The 19,063-nt window shown below is 39.6% G+C and overlaps 2 pseudogenes; both read right to left on the reverse strand.

Annotated features, from left to right (window-relative positions):
* Positions 1-315: 315 nt before the first annotated feature.
* On the reverse strand, positions 316-1,206 carry LOC149196163 (cell division cycle 20.2, cofactor of APC complex pseudogene; annotated as a pseudogene).
* A 1,577-nt stretch (positions 1,207-2,783) lies between these two features.
* Positions 2,784-19,063, reverse strand: part of LOC149196164 (cell division cycle 20.2, cofactor of APC complex-like) — a 35,226-nt pseudogene continuing 18,946 nt past the window's right edge.

Genomic DNA, 19,063 nt, shown 5'->3' on the forward strand with positions numbered 1-19,063 from the left:
TAAGGTCAGCTGGTTCTGGATAAACCCATGTGAGAAGATAATACCCCTATGCTCATTCCTGAAGGAGGAAAATCTGCTTAACGGATATGCGCGAGATACATGTTAAAAGCACGACCGCATCTTTACTCTTGGTCTTCTTTAAGGTATCAAGAGCTCCAAATACTTGCCAAAACATAAAAGTCTCATCTCCTACAGTCGATGCAACAATGTATCCATCTAGACTCTGAAAAATAAAAAATAAAGGAAATATTGTCAGCAAAAAGGCTAAGACTGTTAGCACAAACCCATTTAGCGATAGATCAATAGAATGAATACCTATGCCAGATGTAGTACTCTAGACGTGTGACTAGTAAGCTCTGCTATCTTAACCATAAATGGATATCTCCATAAGGTCAGCTGGTTCTGGCTAAATCCATGTGAACTCCATAGCTCACGCTCATGCTTATTCCATAATAATGAGGAAACTTGAGAGTCAGTGTCAACGGTATTTAGGCAACCTCCTGTATGAGTATTCCAAAACTTAATGTAGTGGTTAGCACTACCTCCACCAGATGCCAAAAGATTGCTTTGGAAAGGGAACCATGCCAAGGCTTTTACTGTAGCACAATTCTCATCAAGCCAGTCAAGATACTGAGTTGCAGCATTAGAGGATGACATGCTCTTGTCCCACACATGAAGTAAATTGTCATTCACCCCACTTGCAAGTTGTTGAAAAGACATAGACCATTTCAAACCACACACTTCTTGCACATGTCCTTTGTATGTTTGAAAAATGGAATCACGAATGCGGATATCATGATTAACTATTAAACCATCAAGGCCACCAGTTTTAAGAATATGACCATTCCAAGCAAGCGCACCTACACGGGATTGGTGACCTTTCAAGGCTCTGAACTGTGTTCATTGAAAAACATTACCACCTGAATGAGATTGCATGTAGAAAAAAATAATGAAATTGAAAATATGAGAACAATAATTAATTTAATCTACATGTCTATTAGATGCAGAATCCCGTAGCTGTACAACTGAATTAGTCAAGCCAATACCAATATGTCATCCATCAGGTGCCCATTTAACACTGGTTATTTGACCAACATCATCATCGACTGTCAGGAGCTCAGAAGTTGTACTCTTGGAGGCATCCCATAAATACACCGTATTGCTGAGGGTTATCGATAAAACGTTATTGGCACTCCAATCCAACATATTCAAGTAATAATCATCCACAAGCTCAGGGGCATCCAAAGTTCGCTCGGCAAAATGTAAATAAGGATATGAAAGTTAAAAATAAAATATAAATGTTAAAATTAGCAACTGTCAATTTTTAATTATCTAGGTAACATCCTAACATCCCACAGGAGTGTGGTCCTAGGGCAAGCAATGAGGTACTCAAGGCTTGGGCTTGAATCAAGGTGGAGACCAATGTTCCATGGTTGAGGCCAATTGAAAGTCGTAAGTGATTGACGACATAGATACATCCTAGGGTAGCAACTTTTATATAAGCAGTATTTCTTAAAAGAAAAGCTATCTAGGTGACAAAAAGGAAGAACCCCTACAGAGATAGATATAGTAGTGGATCTCAATCATCTTGACTCCAAGAGAAACCCATTCAGAGACAAGGGAGGATTTGTAACTTGTCCAATTCTCAAACCCAACCTGGGTCGTTTGCTCAAATATCAAAATCTATCCATTACAAGCATTAAGAGACAAAAAACCCAAAAACGAAACATGAAACTAACATGGAAGTGTAACATTGTAAGTTCAATATACAAAGACAAAGCTGTAAACTGGGGTTGGATGAAGGATTTATCCAACACTAAACAGCTTTCAGAACATCACATTCACTCTTCTTACCTGATAAGTAGTCCTTTACTCAACTGAAAAGAAAAAATGGTCAAATTCTTCAATGCAATCCTTCACTACTATACCTAATACATGAACATGATTTTGGTTGTTTAATATGTCTCTCTGTACAAACCTCTAAATAAACTAAATGAATTCATGAATGGTCAGAGAACTGGAATAAAAGGAAAAACATATATGATAAGCAAGATAGACTTACAACATCTTCAATATAACATAAGTCCATGCCTATTTGAACTGCAAGGAATGTAACAATTTATTCCTACAGCAAAATCACTATGGTACAGAGTATATTCACTACTCTTACATCAGAAGATTACCCTTTCCATGTCAGACTTGTACATGTCCAGAACAACATCTCCATGTACAAATCACAAACCTCTTGATACACTAAAAATGAATTCATAAATGGTTAGAAAACTGGTATAAAGAAGGAAAAACAGTTATTTTAAACAAGATAGGCTTACAATATATTCTTTATTTATAATATTTTGAATGCAAGAAATTATTATTATACCGCAGATAATACCCATGTGCTCATTCCTGAAGTGGAAAATCTTCTTAACGAATATGCTTGAAATACATGTTTAAAGCACCAGCCGCATCTTTATTCTTGGTCCTCTTTAAGGTATCAAGAGCTCCAAAGACTTACCAAATACAAAGGAAATATTGTCATTGTGTCAACGCAAAAACAAAGGAAACAATGTTAGCACAAAAACAAAAACTTTCAACACAAAAACCATTTAGCGATAGATCAATAGAATGAATACCTCTCCGAGATGCAATACTCTAGACGTGTGACCTGTAAATCTCTCTTATCTTAACCATATATGGATATTTCCATAAGGTTAGCTAGTTCTGGCTAAATCCATGTGAGCAGATAATACCCCTGTGCCCATTCCTGAAGGAGGAAAATCTGCTTAACGGATATGCGTGAGATACATGTTAAAAGCACCAGCCACATCTTTACTCTTGGTCCTCTTTAAGGTATCAGGAGCTCCAAATACTTGCCAAAACCTAAGAGTCTCATCTCCTGCAGCCGATGCAACAGTGTACCCATCTAGACTCTGAAAATACAAAACAAAGGAAAGACTGTCAGCAAAAAGGCTAAGACTGTCAGCACAAACCCATTTAGTGATAGATCAATAGAATGAATACCTCTGCCAGATGCAGTACTCTAGACGTGTGACCAGTAAGCTCTGCTATCTTAACCATAGATGGATATTTCCATAAGGTCAGTTGGTTCTGGTTAAATCAATGTGAACTCAATAGCTCATGCTCATGCTTATTCCATAATAATGAGCAAACTTGAGAGTGAGTGTCAATGGTATTTAGGCAAGCTCCTGTATGGTTATTCCAAACTTAATGCAGCGGTCAGCGCAACCTCCATTAGATGCCAAACGATTGCTCTGAAAAGGGCACCATGCCAGGGCTTTTACTACAGCACAATTCTCATCAAGCCGGTGAAGATACTGAGTTGCAACATTAGAGGATGACATGCACTTGTCCCATACATGAAGTAAATTGTCATTCCCCCCACTTGTAAGTTGCTGGCCAGACATAGACCATTTCAAACCACACACTTCTTTCACATGTCCTCTGTATGTTTGAACAATGGAATCATGGATGTAGACATTGTGATTAAATATTAAACCATCAAGGCCACCAGTTGTAAGAATATGACCATTCCAAGCAAGCGCACCTACACAGGATTGGTGACCTTTCAAGGCTCTAAGCTGTGTTCATTGAAAAATATTACCAGGTGAATGAGATTGCATCTAGAAACAAATAATGAAACTGAAAATATGAGAACAAAAATTAATTTATTCTACTTGTCTATTAGATGCAGAATGCCATATTTGTACAACAGAATTAGTCATTCCAACACCAATATGTCTTCCATTAGGTGCCCATTTAACACTGGTTATTTGACCAACATCATCATCGACTATCAGGAGTTCATAAGTTGTGCTCTTGGAGGAATCCCATAAATACACCGTATTGCTGAAGGCTATCGATAAAACATTATTGGCACTCTAGTCCAACAGATTCAAGTAATGATCCAAAATGGATCTATAATAGACTTCTAAGTCTATAAATATTCCTCACAAAGGAAAATGAAGTTCAAATGATGCTCTTGGAAATAGTCTCATTGCGTAGATCTTTTCAATCTGAATCTATTGCAATTTGAATGGACTAAAATGGACTTCAGATGAAGAAGTTATGGCAAAATGAAGATTGCCCATTGTCCTTTGAAAAGGAGGCATTTTCTTATTAAATGGGACTTAGGAGAAATAAAGGCTTTCTAAAGAAAATCGCATCGGAAGGTTTAAAGGGCGGAGCAACAGGCCTTAAGGGCTCCCTGATAGTGATCTTAGATATATTGCATCGGAGGAAGGCCTTAGTGCGATATCAGGACCCTAGGCGGAGCCGATTGCGATATGCGACGACGATCGGCGATCGACACAATCAAAGGGAAGACCCCCGAGGCCGTTGTGATAGCGATATTGCAATATGTCAATATAGCGATGGGACCGATAGCGATACGCTGATATCGGCCATTAGTGATCCCCGATACAAAGGGCCAATGCACATCGCGATTACGACTTGCGATAAAGCGCAGACCCGATAAGGATTATAGACGCGATTTCATACTGTTTGAGATCCGGCTTGGTGCCCGATAGCGGATTTCCTTTGTATTTCCATGTATTTGTCAAATTCATGGGTTTTAAGGATTTTGCCGTGCGACGTGCGATAAAGAACCCAGACCCGATAAGGATTATAAGCGTGGCTACATAATATTTGAAATCCGAAATTTCGGATTTTCTGTGTATTCCCATGTATTTGGGTTTTTGACCATGCGACAATGCAATTGCGATATTGCGACCAAAGGTGGACCCGATGGGAATATAAATGTGATTGCATATTATTTGAAGTCTGGCTAAAAGGCCCATGATGTGTTTTGCGTGTGTTTTCCTGTGTATTCCGTTATTTGGCTATTTCAGCCAAAGGAAGGCAAAACGACCGGGTTTCCTGCCCGCCTGTTCTTTTCCATTTGTAAATGGATTCTTGTGATGAAACAGTTGGGTTCTTCAATGATGAAGGACTGTAACCAATGTGTTACAAGAGCACATGGAGCTCAATTGACAAAGCGGCTGAAGGTTGCTGAGAATTCATGCAGAGGCCGAGAGATAACACAAAAAGGTAGAGTTATGCTCAGGAGAAGTGCAGAGAAGCCCAAGAGGCTCAGAGATGCTTGAATGCTAAGCGTAAGCCCAAAGGAGGCCGTCTGCGGAGTTAAAGTGACTCAGAAGCAAAGATTCGCTTGGAGGTCAAGCGAAACCAGAAGCTCGTGAGAGCCAGAGCTAAGAGCCAAAAGCTAGAGCCAGGCCAAGAGCCAGAGCCAAAGTTATAGCCAAGAGCCAGAGCCAGAGCCGAGAGCCAGAGCCAGAGAGCTCATAACAGAATTCTAAGAGCCATGGAGCTGTAGAACAACAAAGATATCAAATGATACAGCTTTTGTTGGTGTCTGATGTGTGCTAAAGACAGAAGAATGAGCTCCAGAGACATTAAGAGAATTCCGAGGGAGTTGGTGCAAGCTAAAGCTCAAGATAGCTTAGAGCGCTGATTGAAGGAATCTAGTCCAGAGAAGCCTAGATCTGTCTGCAGAGTATGGACAGCCAGTGGGATAAGATGGCATTCTAAACCCATAGGTTCAGTTGTAAACCAATGGAGTTGAGTGTGGAGCTTGTAAAAGAATTCAGCCATAATCCCAAAGAGCCTAATCGAGTTGATTAGAGCTCAAGGAGACGTAGCCCAAGATATCAGGGTGAACTCCATATTATATTGTTGTCTTATGTGTTTGTTTATTTGCTGCATTTCACTGTTAGTGTGTTTATATATCTGTTTAAGCAAATAGACTTAAGGAAATTAAGCAGTTATAGGCAAACATAAGCATACACCTATATCAAGCATTTTTTTTTTTCCGTAATTGGTTAATCATAAGCTAGATCTTGGAAATTAATAAGCTTCGAAGTGGGAGAGGTTCTTGTAAGCTGACAAGAAACCTTTAGTAACCCATTTCAGATTAGGTGGTATCAAAGCCTCAGGTTGATTAATCCCACCTTCAAAGAAAGTTATACCAGAGTAGGTTGTATCATGAAGCAGGTTGCATCATGATGCAAGTGGTACCAATATATGCTTATTTGACTTGAAAGGTGTTCAAACAATAGCAAGGATTTTTCTGTTTGATTTTTTGTAAACTAACTGTTGTTGAGTTTGCAAAGGTTCAGGGAAAGCTATTGATAGCTAAGTCCAGGAGAGGACAAGAAGGAAGAAGGGATGAAGGCATTCTTCTTATCCCAAAGGACCTCAAGACAATCCTTGAAGCACAAGAGGTTTGTTGCAAAAGGTTGCTTGAATAAGCTCTTTGTTAATCTTGTTTGAAGTTCTTTTGTTCATTTTGATAATGACAACTTCTACAAGTGAGTCCTCAAATTCTTCTTTCTTCACAAGAGTCTTTGATGAAGATATGAAGCAAGACTTGTTCATCATGATGGATATGGTGAGATAAATGTATGAGGATGGAAGGAAGAGCATCATACTTCGAGAGCAGTTGAATTCCATGAAGGAAGAGAATCAATTGCTTTCTAACAAATTGCAGGAAATGGAGAGGCAACTTCATATTGCAAATATGAACTTGGAAAGGATGCATGAGTTGGAGACACAACTCTTTGTTGCAAAAGAAGCCTTAGTCAAGTATCAGCTTGAAGAAGAGGTAAATAATTCCAATTTGTCTTCGAATTCCTCTAAGAATGTTTATATTGGTTCTTTTGAAAAACATACCAAAGGCATAGGTTCCAAGTTAATGTCCAAGATGGGCTATGAAGGAAGAGGCTTGAGCAAACATGCACAGGGTATTGTTGAGCCAATAATGGTTGAGGAAAAGCCTAAGTATCTGGGTCTTGGCTATGGACAGTCTTATGGAGAAAGTTCCAAAGCTGCCATGAAGGCCATTGAAACAGTTCCAAGAAGGAGTTTCATTTCAGGTCTTCTACCTCAAGATTGTAAAGATTGTATTCATGGAGAATACAATAGCTTGAAACATCATTTGTAGGATGCAGCTGTTCATAAGCATACACTTGAACGAGAGAGTTGTGGAAACTCTGAAACCATTGAAGAGGTTGATGGTGTTCCAAAGGGAGCCACTTCTTCATTTGATTCACCTCCTCATGAAGGTAATAAAGGTGAAAAAGAAAGGTACAAATCTGGTTCTAATCATATTCCTTTTGATTATGTTCAGCATGGTAAATTTCCATATAAGCATGGGAAAAGAATTGCATGTTCCTTTTGTGGTTTGGTTAACCATAATGTTTCTAGATGTTGGAAGAGAATGGCCACATACAGGAAACTTTTGAAGGAAAAGAAGTAAGAAGCCAAAGGTCCATTGGACAAGGCAAATCATGCTGTCAAGAGGATGCACATGTGTTGCACTTATTGCCATAAGCAAGGACACATTGCTGAAAAGTGTTGGACTTTGAATCCAACAATGCTTCCATGAAACTTGAAGAAGGTGGAAAGAGAAAATGGCAGGAATGGAAAGGAAGTTTCCATGAATGATGTGTTTCAAGATGATTCACATGTTGATGCTAATGTGCAGACAAAGGAAGGACCTTTGAAATGGATTGGTAAGAAATGGTTAGAGTTCTTATCCAATTAAGATTGCATGTCTATTGATATAACACATCTATTTGCATTTCTTTGTTAATGGAATTCAAGTTGCATGTTTTTACCAAGAAGGTGAATGGAAAAGTTGAGTAGGAGACTCACTTTATTGTTGCAACATTATATTTCATTTCATTAAGTGAAAGTTGAAAGATGAAATGCATGCATAAGCTTGATATGCATGAACACAGGGATGTTAATGATTTCCTTGTATTTAAACATGTATGTGTGATTAACTTGAAGGGTTGATTTCTTTGTTTTAAGCATGAATGTAATATCGGGCTTGTTATATAGTCCATCATTTGTAAATGCAGATGTAAAGACATGGAGGTGTTCACAAGATGTGAAATATGTTTCTTTTGTTGAAGCAAGAGTTTAGGCCATCCAGTTGTTGTCTGTAATCCTGTTGTTGTTAACAGTTGTTGTTGACAGTATGTCAAGCAGGTACAAATGAAAATTTTGTGAAGTAGATGTAACTTCACATTGGTTTGAGCCACCTTGGGTCAATGATCAAGGCAAAGAAGTTAAAAATACCTTCTGTGACCTTCTCAGCAGGAGTTCTGCATGAATTCAAGGAGGAAGACAGTTCTTCCCAGGAGGACAAGCACATCCAAGAAGGGAGTGTTCAAAGGTTTTGGTCCAGAGGCACTAGCCATGCAGGCAAGTGTATGAAGGCTAAAAGAAGAGGGTGCAATTACTCTCATTTACTGTTCAGATTAGTATATCAGTCTTTTGGAGACCAAAAGTTCTTTTTAGTGGGAAGGTGTGATCCAAAATGGATCTAGAATAGACTTCTAAGTCTATAAATATTCCTCACAGAGGAAAATAAAAGTCAAAGGATGCTCTTGGAAATAGTCTCATTTCGTAGATCTTTTCAATCTAAATCTACTGCAATTTGAATGGACTAAAATGGACTTCAGATGAAGAAGTTATGGCAAAAAGAAGACTGCCCATTGTCCTTTGAAAAGGAGGCATTTTCTTATTAAATGGGACTTAGGAGAAATAAAGGCTTTCTAAAGAAAATTGAATAGGAAGGTTTAAAGGGCAGAGCAATAGGCCTTAAGGGCTCCCCGATAGCGATCTCTAATATATCGCATCGGAGGAAGGCCTTATTGCGATATCGGGACGCCAACCGGAGCCGATTGCGATATGTGATGGTCGGCGATTGGCGATCGGCACAGTCAAAGGGAAGACCCCTGAGGCCGTTGTGACAACGATATTGCGATATGCTAATATAGTGATGGGGCTGATAGTGATACATCGATATTGATGATCGGCGATTAGTAATCGGTGATCCTCGATACAAAGGGCCAATGCACATCACGATTGCGACTTGCGATAAAGTGCGAACCCGATAAGGGTTATAGACAGGGTTTCATACCGTTTGAGATCTGGGTTGGCGCTCGATAGCGTATTTCCTTTGTATTTCCATTATTTCTCAAATTCATGGGTTTTAAGCATTTCGCTGTGCGACATGCGATATGCGATAAAGAACCCAGACCCGATAAGGATTATAAGCGAGGCTACATAATATTTGAAACCCGAAATTTTAGATTTTCTGTGTATTCCTGTGTATTTGGGTTTTTGACCATGCGACAATGCGATTGCAATATTGTGACCAAAGGCGGACCCGATGGGAATATAAATGCAATTGCATATTATTTGAAGTTCGGCTAAAAGGCCCATGATGTGTTTTGCGTGCATTTTCCTGTGTATTCTGTTATTTGGCTATTTCGGCCAGAGGAAGGCAAAACGACTGAGTTTTCTGCCTGCCTATTATTTTCCATTTGTAAACAGATTCTTGGGATGAAACAATCGAGTTCTTCAATGATGAAGGACTGTAACCGATGTGTTACAAGAGCACAGGGAGCTCAATTGACAAAGGGTTGAAGGTTGCTGATAATTCCCGCAGAGGCTGAGAGATAACACAGAAATGCATAGTTATGCTCAGGAGAAGTGCAGAGAAGCCCAAGAGGCTCAGAGATGCTTGAATGCGGAGAGTAAGCCCAGAGGAGGCAGTATGCAGAGTCATAGTGACTCAAAAGTAGAGATTCTCTTGGAGGTCAAGCGAAACCAGAAGCTCGTGAGAGCTAGAGATGAGAGCCAAGAGCCAGAGCCAGAGCTAAGAGCCAGAGCCAGAGCCAAAGCCAAGAGTTAGAGCCAGAGCCAGAGCCAAGAGCTAGAGCCAGAGCCAGGGAGATCACAGCAGACTTCTAAGAGCCATGGAGCTGTAATGAAGCTGAAAAACAACAAAGAGATCAAATGATCCAGCTGTTGCTGGTGTCTAATGTGTGCAGAAGACAGAAGGAGTTCCAGAGACAGTAAGAGAATTCTGCAGAGTTGGTGCAAGCTAGAGCTCAAGATAGCTTAGAGCGCTGATTGAAGGAATCTAGTCCAGAGAAGCCTAGATTTGTTTGCAGAGTATGTTGGCATTTTGGCACAGGTGTGGCCCTATGGTACAGGTGTTGTCCTTGATGGCAACTCACTTTGGTGTCAGACCTTAGTTCAGGCGCTCAGAATGAAGGAAATCTTGTATACGCAGGTTCACCTTGCCTAAGACGTGTATACACGCGGGTTATACATTCAGAAGTTGCGTATGCGTATACACGCACTTTTATGCACAAAAAAGCGCGTACATGGTGGGAAACTTATTTTTGGTCCATGGTTGTTAGTCCTTGGAATTTGAACCTATGGTTTTGGACCAAGGTATCTCGTCAGAAGTGTTGACCCCAGGTTTTGGGCCCTTGGTATTGGTTTATTATGGTTTTGGACCGTGGTATTGTGGAAGGCCTAAAAATATAAAAGAGGAAGGAGATCATGTGACAAGGCATCATCTGAATTATTATTGAATATCTGATAATGTACGAGATCTGAAATATTGGTGATTAGCATTGTGGAGCATATCTAGATCTGAATGAAGGAGGAACCTTAGCGAAAAGAAGGATAAGTTCTATTGATGGGTCATAATCTCTTGGCTTGAATGATAATATCTTTGCATGATTTTGATCTGTTATATCTGGCACATGCGTGATCTATAAATATGATAATCTGGGTTAATCAGTGCCTGAATACTTGAAAGAGTGAATTATGTTTGTAGATCTGTACGCAGGTTCAGTTCAGCTAAGGCGCGTATATACGCAGTTTAAGTGAAGGAAAACAACGTATACGCAGGTTGTTCCATACGCAGAAGCGTATGCACGCAGGTTTCAGGCCATTAAAGTAGCGTATACATTTTGAGTTGTGTTTTTGCTGCTTCTGTTTATTGCTGCAGTGTTCTGGGTTCAGTTTTGGTGTGTGGTACTGTTACTGTGATCTGGGTACAGTCGTCAGAGAGGTGTTTATGTTGATTTAGTTTTTGGTGAAAAGGTGATTGGTTGATGCAGAAATTCTTGATGGTTGATTGATGTTATTTGTGGATCCAAAATTTATGAAACGTGGTCCTTAAAGAAAGAGAAGGTTGTAGGCTTCTGTAGGCCAGCACCTACGTACTATTATCTTGGCTAGTGCAAGAGCTAAGGGGGTTGTAGCTCCCTTCCATGAGAAGCTAGAAAACGAGAGAGAGTTGTAGCTCTCTACAGGTTGCATCCTGCATACTGGTAAAAGGACTGCACCAGTACATTTGTAAAAAGAAGTTTCTAATTAAAGAAAAGATAGAGACGAATTGCAGCAGGTGGTTTTCACCCACATTGGGTTTCCACCTTATATCTTGTGTTCTTGTGTGCGATTGTCTTTCTGCTCTACTTTACTGTTTCTAGTTACTGGTTATTTGCTTCTGAATCACAGATTAACAATCAACATCAGAAAGATAAAGTAAATTAAAAGTTTGCATTGTATACGCGGGTTTTCTTCTGCATTATTGCGTATATACGTGGGTTTAATTAACTGAAGTAGCGTATAGCAGTTGATTTTGAAAAAGGAATATTTGACTTAATAATATTGATTCACCCCCCCCTCTTAGTATTATTTCCAACAATTGGTATCAGAGCAGGTCCTTCAGAAGAAGCTTGATCGCTTGAAGGAAGATCATTCATCATGAGCAACTACGAGAGGGAAGCATCAATCAAGCCACCGATTTTTGATGGGACAAACTTCGTTTATTGGAAGGTAAGAGTTACTGCCTATCTTCAATCTCTTGGTACAGAAGTCTGGGATATCATAGATACAGGGTATACTTTTCCATCAGCAACTCCTACAGATTCGGCTGAAAAGAAGAAATATGAAACAAATGCAAAGGTGGTCAATACTCTATTAGGATGCCTATCTCAATCAGAATTTGTCAAGGTAATGCAGTTTAAATCCGCAAAAGAGATATGGGACAAGATTGTTCTGAGCTATGAAGGAGATGATCAGGTAAAACGAGCAAAACTTCAAACCCTCAGGATTCAGTATGAAAATCTCAGGATGTATAATGATGAAAGTGTGGCTAACTATTTTCTTCGTGTAGATGAGATTGTTAATTGTATGAAAATTTTGGGTGAAGAAATAAAAGAGGCTGTTGTGGTTGAAAAAGTTCTAAGATCTTTGTCCCCTAGGTTTGAATCTAAAGTTTCTGCAATAGAAGAAAAAGAGAATCTACAAAGACTTAAAATGTCACAGTTGCACGGAATTCTAACTGCTTATGAAATGAGGAAAGGAGGTCCATCAGACAGGAGAGAAGCTGCCTTCAAGGCTTCAGGCAAAGGCGAGTACTATGAGTCAGGACACGTGTCAGAAGAAGAAGAAGAATCAAATTTTGTCAGAAATCTTCAACGGGGTACTGGGCGGTTCCGAGGTAAGTTACCTTTCAAATGCTTTGCTTGTGGAAGAGTCAGTCACTATGTTGCCAAATGTCCTCACAAGGATAATATTGACAAAGGGAAGGAACCTGTTAGATGGAACAAGAAACAGAATGCAAATAAGAAAAGCTATTACACTCATGAAGATAGTGATGGACTTTCAAATAGTGACGAAGATGAACGAGGTAATAAGTATAAACTTTTAATGGCTTTTGAAGATGATGACTACATGGATGCTATAGATGTAGAAGGTTTTTATAAAGAGATATCTAATCTCAAAATTTGCTTAGAAGAGAAAAATGCGATTATTGATTCTCTGCAATGTCAACTAGCTGAAAGGGAAAAACACCTTGAAAATTTGGAATGTGAAATTGTTGGTCTTAGAAAGGAGATTGAGGAAACAAAAGCTATTAATCTTAAATTTGTTAAAGGATCTGAAACTCTGGATGAGATTATCAATGTGCAGCGTTCTCCACTAATTAAGACAGGTCTAGGATATAATGAAGAAACATCTCAAGCATCCACCTCCAAAAGTTATCTTGATGCAGCAAGGAGGAGCGAGCAAAGGCCTAATAGAAATCATCAGGTATATCAAGGACAGTTTACCTCAAGAATGAACAAAGACTATCAAGAAAATCAGGGGCAAGCTACCTTAAGGACAAATAGAAGCTACAATCAGCCTAAGGTAAAATCTTCCCAATTTGCCTCAAGAATGGATGTCAGTAGAAACTACAATCGGTTGGATGATAGATTTAATAATCGCAGGAGTTTCTTCAATGGCCAATGCTTCTCTTGCCATAACTTTGGTCCCAAAGCAGCCCAATGTGTTGCCTATAAGACAATCATGACTAGATAAGCTCAAAAACAAACGAATATGACTGGGATCACAAAAAGGACTTATAACAACTTTTCAGCCCTTGAAAATGAAGTTGAATGTTCTATTTGTAATAACTTTGGTCATGAAGATTCTGAATGCAGGAGCAGGTTTTGGAAGACAACTCAGAAGGAACAAACCTCAAGTGCCAGAACATGGAGAGTGAAGGAACCACAACCAGAAAGATGTGGGATAGCCTTTTATGCAGAAGGACAAGAAAATCTATGGTATATCGACAGCGGATGTTCGAAGCATATGACAGGTGATAAAGAAAAACTTGAATCATATACTGCATTAGAAAAGGGAAAGAAGGTTTCTTTTGGGAACGATACCCCTGCAGCCATAAAAGGAAAAGGCTCTGCTCAGTTGAAAGAAAGGGTCAAGGCTGGAAATGTTTTGTATGTTGATGGCTTGAAGCATAATCTACTGAGTGTTATTCAGATGTGAGATCAAGGAACCGAGGTAATATTTCAATCAAATGGATGTAGTGTTCGTGACCTTGATACAGGAGAAACAGTGATCAAAGGCAAAAGAACTCCAAATAATCTATACATATTTGAAGAAGGACAACAACAATGTTATTTAAGCAAGGATGATGAACACTGGTTATGGCACCGGAGGTTGGGGCATCTAAGCTTTTCACAAATAAGGAAAGCATGCAAATACCAGGCAGTTCATGGTCTTCCAGATATCAAAATTCCAGACAACACCATATGCAAATCATGTCAGTTTGGTAAGCAAACCAGAACTAACTTTCCTGAGAAGGAAGGATCAGCTAGCAGGCCTCTTGAGCTAGTCCATACAGATGTATGTGGTCCATTTAGGACAAGGTCACCTCGAGGAGAAGAATACCTTATATTATTCATTGACGACTTCTCCAGGTTTGTTTGGTTAGGACTTATGAAGCACAAAGACGAAGCATTCAAAAAATTCAAATCCTTCAAAGCCTTGGCTGAAAATGAATCAGATTACAAAATTAAGTGCCTCAGGTCCGACAGAGGTGGGGAATTTACCTCATATGAATTTTTTGATTTCTGTGAAGAACATGGAATAAGAAGGGAATTCTCTACAGCTAGGACTACTCAGCACAATGGAGTGGCGGAAAGGATGAACAGAACAGTCCAACAAATGGCTCGTGCTATGCTTAATGAGTCTGGAACTCTCGCAACCTTCTAGGGTGAAGCTGCATATGTTGCGGTTGTTATTCTCAACAAAACAAATGTCCAAGTGAATAGCACTCAAACTCCTCATGAGCTCTGGTATGGTGAGACTCCTTCGGTAAAGCATTTCAAAATTTTTGGGAGCAAATGCTATATTAAGAATACTGATGAGCAGCTTGGCAAACTTGAACCTATAGCAGATGAAGGCATTCTCCTTGGTTATTCTCCCTACAGCAAAGCATATAAGTGTTACAATAAAAGACTTGGAAGAATTGTTGACAACATTGATGTAGTGGTTGATGAAAAAGGATACATCCCTAGGCAAGTGAATCATGAAAATATCGATGAGGATGAAGACTACTCTCCAAATCAGACAGATGATGAAGAAGAACCCCAATAGGCACCAGAGGAACAGATAAGGATAGAAGAAAAGACTCCGTCCAGGTACGTTCAGAAGAATCATCCAGAATCTCAAATTCGGGGGCAGAAAGAAGCAGGTATACAAACAAGAAGAACAATAGCAGAAGCTTCAAGCTATTTGGCATTGCTCTCTTCCACTGAACCACAAAATGTAAAAGAAGCATGCAAAGATGAGTGTTGGGTTAAGGCAATGGATGAAGAGGTTGAGCAGATCGAAAAGAATAACACTTGGGAGTTGGTTCCTAGACCAAAAGACAAAAATGTCATAGGAACAAAATGGATCTTCAAAAATAAGTTGAATGAAAATGGGGAAGTGATTAGAAACAAGGCCAGACTTGTTTGTAAAGGGTATGCTCAACAGGAAGGAATAGACTTTGAAGAAACTTTTGCTCCCGTTACTAGACTTGAGGCCATTAGAATGTTCCTTGCTCTCTCTAGCTTCCAGAAGTTCAAAGTATTTCAAATGGACGTAAAATCAGCCTTTCTGAATGGAGACTTAGAAGAAGAAGTGTACATAGAGCAACCAGATGGCTTTATCCTTGGGAATGATCCAAATCTTGTATGCAGACTTAAAAAGGCTCTCTATGGGCTTAAACAAGCTCCAAGGGCTTGGTACTACCGCTTGGACAAATACCTTCATCAACAAGGTTTTTCAAAAGGATCAACAGATAGCAATCTTTATATAAAAATTGAAAATGACAAATTGCTAATACTTGTTGTGTATGTAGATGATATTATCTTTGGAAGCAACGAAGAAGCTATGAGTCAAAGCTTTGCCTTGGTGATGCAGAAAGAATTCGAAATGTCTTTGATTGGAGAACTGACATACTTTCTTGGATTGCAAATCCAACAAAATGAGGGCGGTATCTTCTTGTCTCAAACCAAGTACCTCAAGCAGATTCTGAAGAAATATGGCATGGAAGATTCGAAACCAGTATGTACCCCTATGGTTACAGGATGCAGTCTCAGTGCAAATGATGAATCAACAGCAGTACATCAACCAACCTATAGATCGATGATTGGAAGTCTACTTTATTTGACAGGCACACGACCAGACATCATGCATGCAGTGGGAATAGTTGGAAGATTTCAGGCAAATCCAAAGGAAACTCATCTTCAGGCAGTCAAGAGAATCTTCAAGTACCTTCAAGGAACTCAAAACTATGGCTTATGGTATCCTAGAGATACAGATCTCACACTTCATGCTTACACAGATGCAGATTGGGCCGGAAGCGTGGATGACAGGAAGAGCACAAGTGGTGGTGCATTCTTTATGGGTTCCAAATTAGTATCTTGGTTCAGCAAGAAACAGAGCTCGATTGCTTTATCTATAGCTGAAGCGGAATATGTGGTTGCTGCATCTTGTTGCACTCAACTTCTTTGGATGATGCAAACCTTGCAGGATTTTCAAATCACTTGTACTCCACCTGTCTCTATCTTATGTGATAATACGAGTGCAATAAGCATTTCAAAGAATCCTGTCATGCATTCAAAGACCAAGCACATACCTATCAAATATCACTTTCTTCGGGAACAAGTGCTTGAGAAAAAAGTCAAGTTGGAGTATGTTCCTTCTAAGGAACAAGTTGCTGATATACTCACCAAACCACTGCCCAGGGAAACTTTTGAATATCTCAGACAGAGGCTAGGAGTAGTTGATGCTTCATCCTGCTGTTGAAGCTTGTCTGTTTCAGAGAAAGATGGTGTACGCGAGTTGGATGAGGGGCATCCGCGTACATACGCCGATTTATGCAGGTGCAGTCGCGTATATGGAGTTCTGAAGAAAATTAGCAAGGACAGACTCTGGTTGGAGAGAGTCTGATATGGGTCTGTCAGAGACCATCGGGCACAGGTTCAGGGGGAGCAGATAATCTTCTAATAATGCATTGTTGGGATTACCTTAGAAGCTCTTGGTTCTAGTACTCAAGCTGTTTTTGGTTCAGGTGGATCAACTGCAGAAAGGAGAACAGAAGGAGAACATGGTTGCTGATATATACAGTGATTATCAGATGTTGTTGATAGTAGTTATTGGTGATTTGCATAGTCTTGATATTTCGTCTCTATGTCATGTATATCTTTTTTTATCAAGGTCATGTAACGGCCTATTTTGGTTTCCCCACTATGCCTGGGATGATTGATGCAATGTGATTGGTTGTCATATGTAAATTTCTGATGTATCCCCACTTGGTTGGGTGATGGTTGTACGTATCGAGTCTTGTGGTGATAGGAAGGTCTTTTATGATAAGTCATGGTTCCTCTTGAAAAACACCTTTTTGCAGATCTTGCCTACAGTCAGGGGGAGTATGTTCAGCAGAGCAGAGATATCAGCATGTACTCAGGGGGAGCACAGCCCTTTGCCCTTGATGACAAAGGGGGAGAATGACTTGGATCTTGGGGTTGCCATCAAGTCCAAAGGGGGAGATTGTTGGCATTTTGGCACAGGTGTGGCCCTATGGTACAGGTGTTGTCCTTGATGGCAACTCACTTTGGTGTCAGACCTCAGTTCAGGCGCTTAGAATGAAGGAAATCTTGTATACGCAGGTTCACCTTGCCTAAGACGCGTATACACGCGGGTTATACATTCAGAAGTCGCGTATGCGTATACACGCACTTTTATGCACAGAAAAGCGCGTACATGGTGGGAAACTTATTTTTGGTCCATGGTTGTTAGTCCTTGGAATTTGAACCTATGGTTTTGGACCAAGGTATCTCGTCAGAAGTGTTGAACCCAGGTTTTGTGCCCTTGGTATTGGTTTATTATGGTTTTGGACCGTGGTATTGTGGAAGGCCTAAAACTATAAAAGAGGAAGGAGATCATGTGACAAGGCATCATCTGAATTATTATTGAATATCTGATAATGTACGAGATCTGAAATATTGGTGATTAGCATTGTGGAGCAGATCTGGATTTGAATGAAGGAGGAACCTTAGCGAAAAGAAGGATAAGTTCTATTGATGGGTCATAATCTCTTGGCTTGAATGATAATATCTTTGCATGATTTTGATCTGTTATATATGGCACATGTGTGATCTATAAATCTGATAATCTGGGTTAATCAGTGCCTGAATACTTGAAAGAGTGAATTATGTTTGTAGATCTGTACGCAGGTTCAGTTCAGCTAAGGCGCATATATACGCAGGTTAAGTGAAGGAAAAAAACGTATATGCAGGTTGTTCCATACGCAGAAGCGTATGCACGCATGTTTCAGGCCATTAAAGTAGCGTATACATTTTGAGTTGTGTTTTTGCTGCTTCTGTTTATTGCTGCAGTGTTCTGGGTTCAGTTTTGGTGTGTGGTACTGTTACTGTGATCTGGGTATAGTCGTCAGAGAGGTGTTTATGTTGATTTAGTTTTTGGTGAAAAGGTGATTGGTTGATGCAGAAATTCTTGATGGTTGATTGATGTTATTTGTGGATCCAGAATTTATGAAACGTGGTCCTTGAAAGAAAGAGAAGGTTGTAGGCTTCTGTAGGCCAGCACCTACGTACTAGTATCTTGGCTAGTGCAAGAGATAAGGGGGTTGTAGCTCCCTTCCAGGAGAAGCTGGAAAATGAGAGAGAGTTGTAGCTCTCTACAGGTTGTAGCCTGCGTACTGGTAAAAGGATTGCACCAATACATTTGTAAAAAGAAGTTTCTAATTAAAGAAAAGATAGAGACGGATTGCAGCAGGTGGTTTTCACCCACATTGGGTTTCCACCTTATATCTTGTGTTCTTGTGTGTGATTGACTTTCTGCTCTGCTTTATTGTTTCTGGTTACTAGTTATTTGCTTCTGAATCATATATTAACAATCAACATTAGAAAGATAAAGTAAATTAAAAGTTTGCATTGTATATGCGGGTTTTCTTCTGCATTATTGCGTATATACGTGGGTTTAATTAATTGAAGTAGCGTATAGCAATTGATTTTGAAAAAGGAATATTTGACTTAATAATAATGATTCACCCCCCCCCCCCCTCTCACTATTATTTCCAACAGAGTATGGACAACCAGTGGGATAAGATGGCATTCTAAACCCATAGGTTCAGTTGTAAATCAATGGAGTTGACTGTGGATCTTGTAAAAGAATTCAGCCATAATCCCAAAGAGCCTAATCGAGTTGATTAGATCTCAAGGAGACGTAGCCCAAGTTATCAAGGTGAATTCCATATTATATTGTTGTCTTATGTGTTTGTTTATTTGCTGCATTTTACTGTTATGTGTGTTTATATATCAGTTTAAGCAAATAGACTTCAGGCAATTAAGAA

Source organism: Pinus tabuliformis, chromosome 2_2 (genome assembly GCF_031772625.1).
Source record: "Pinus tabuliformis cultivar Carrire ecotype Pingquan chromosome 2_2, CPIR1, whole genome shotgun sequence".
NCBI lineage: Eukaryota > Viridiplantae > Streptophyta > Pinopsida > Pinales > Pinaceae > Pinus > Pinus tabuliformis.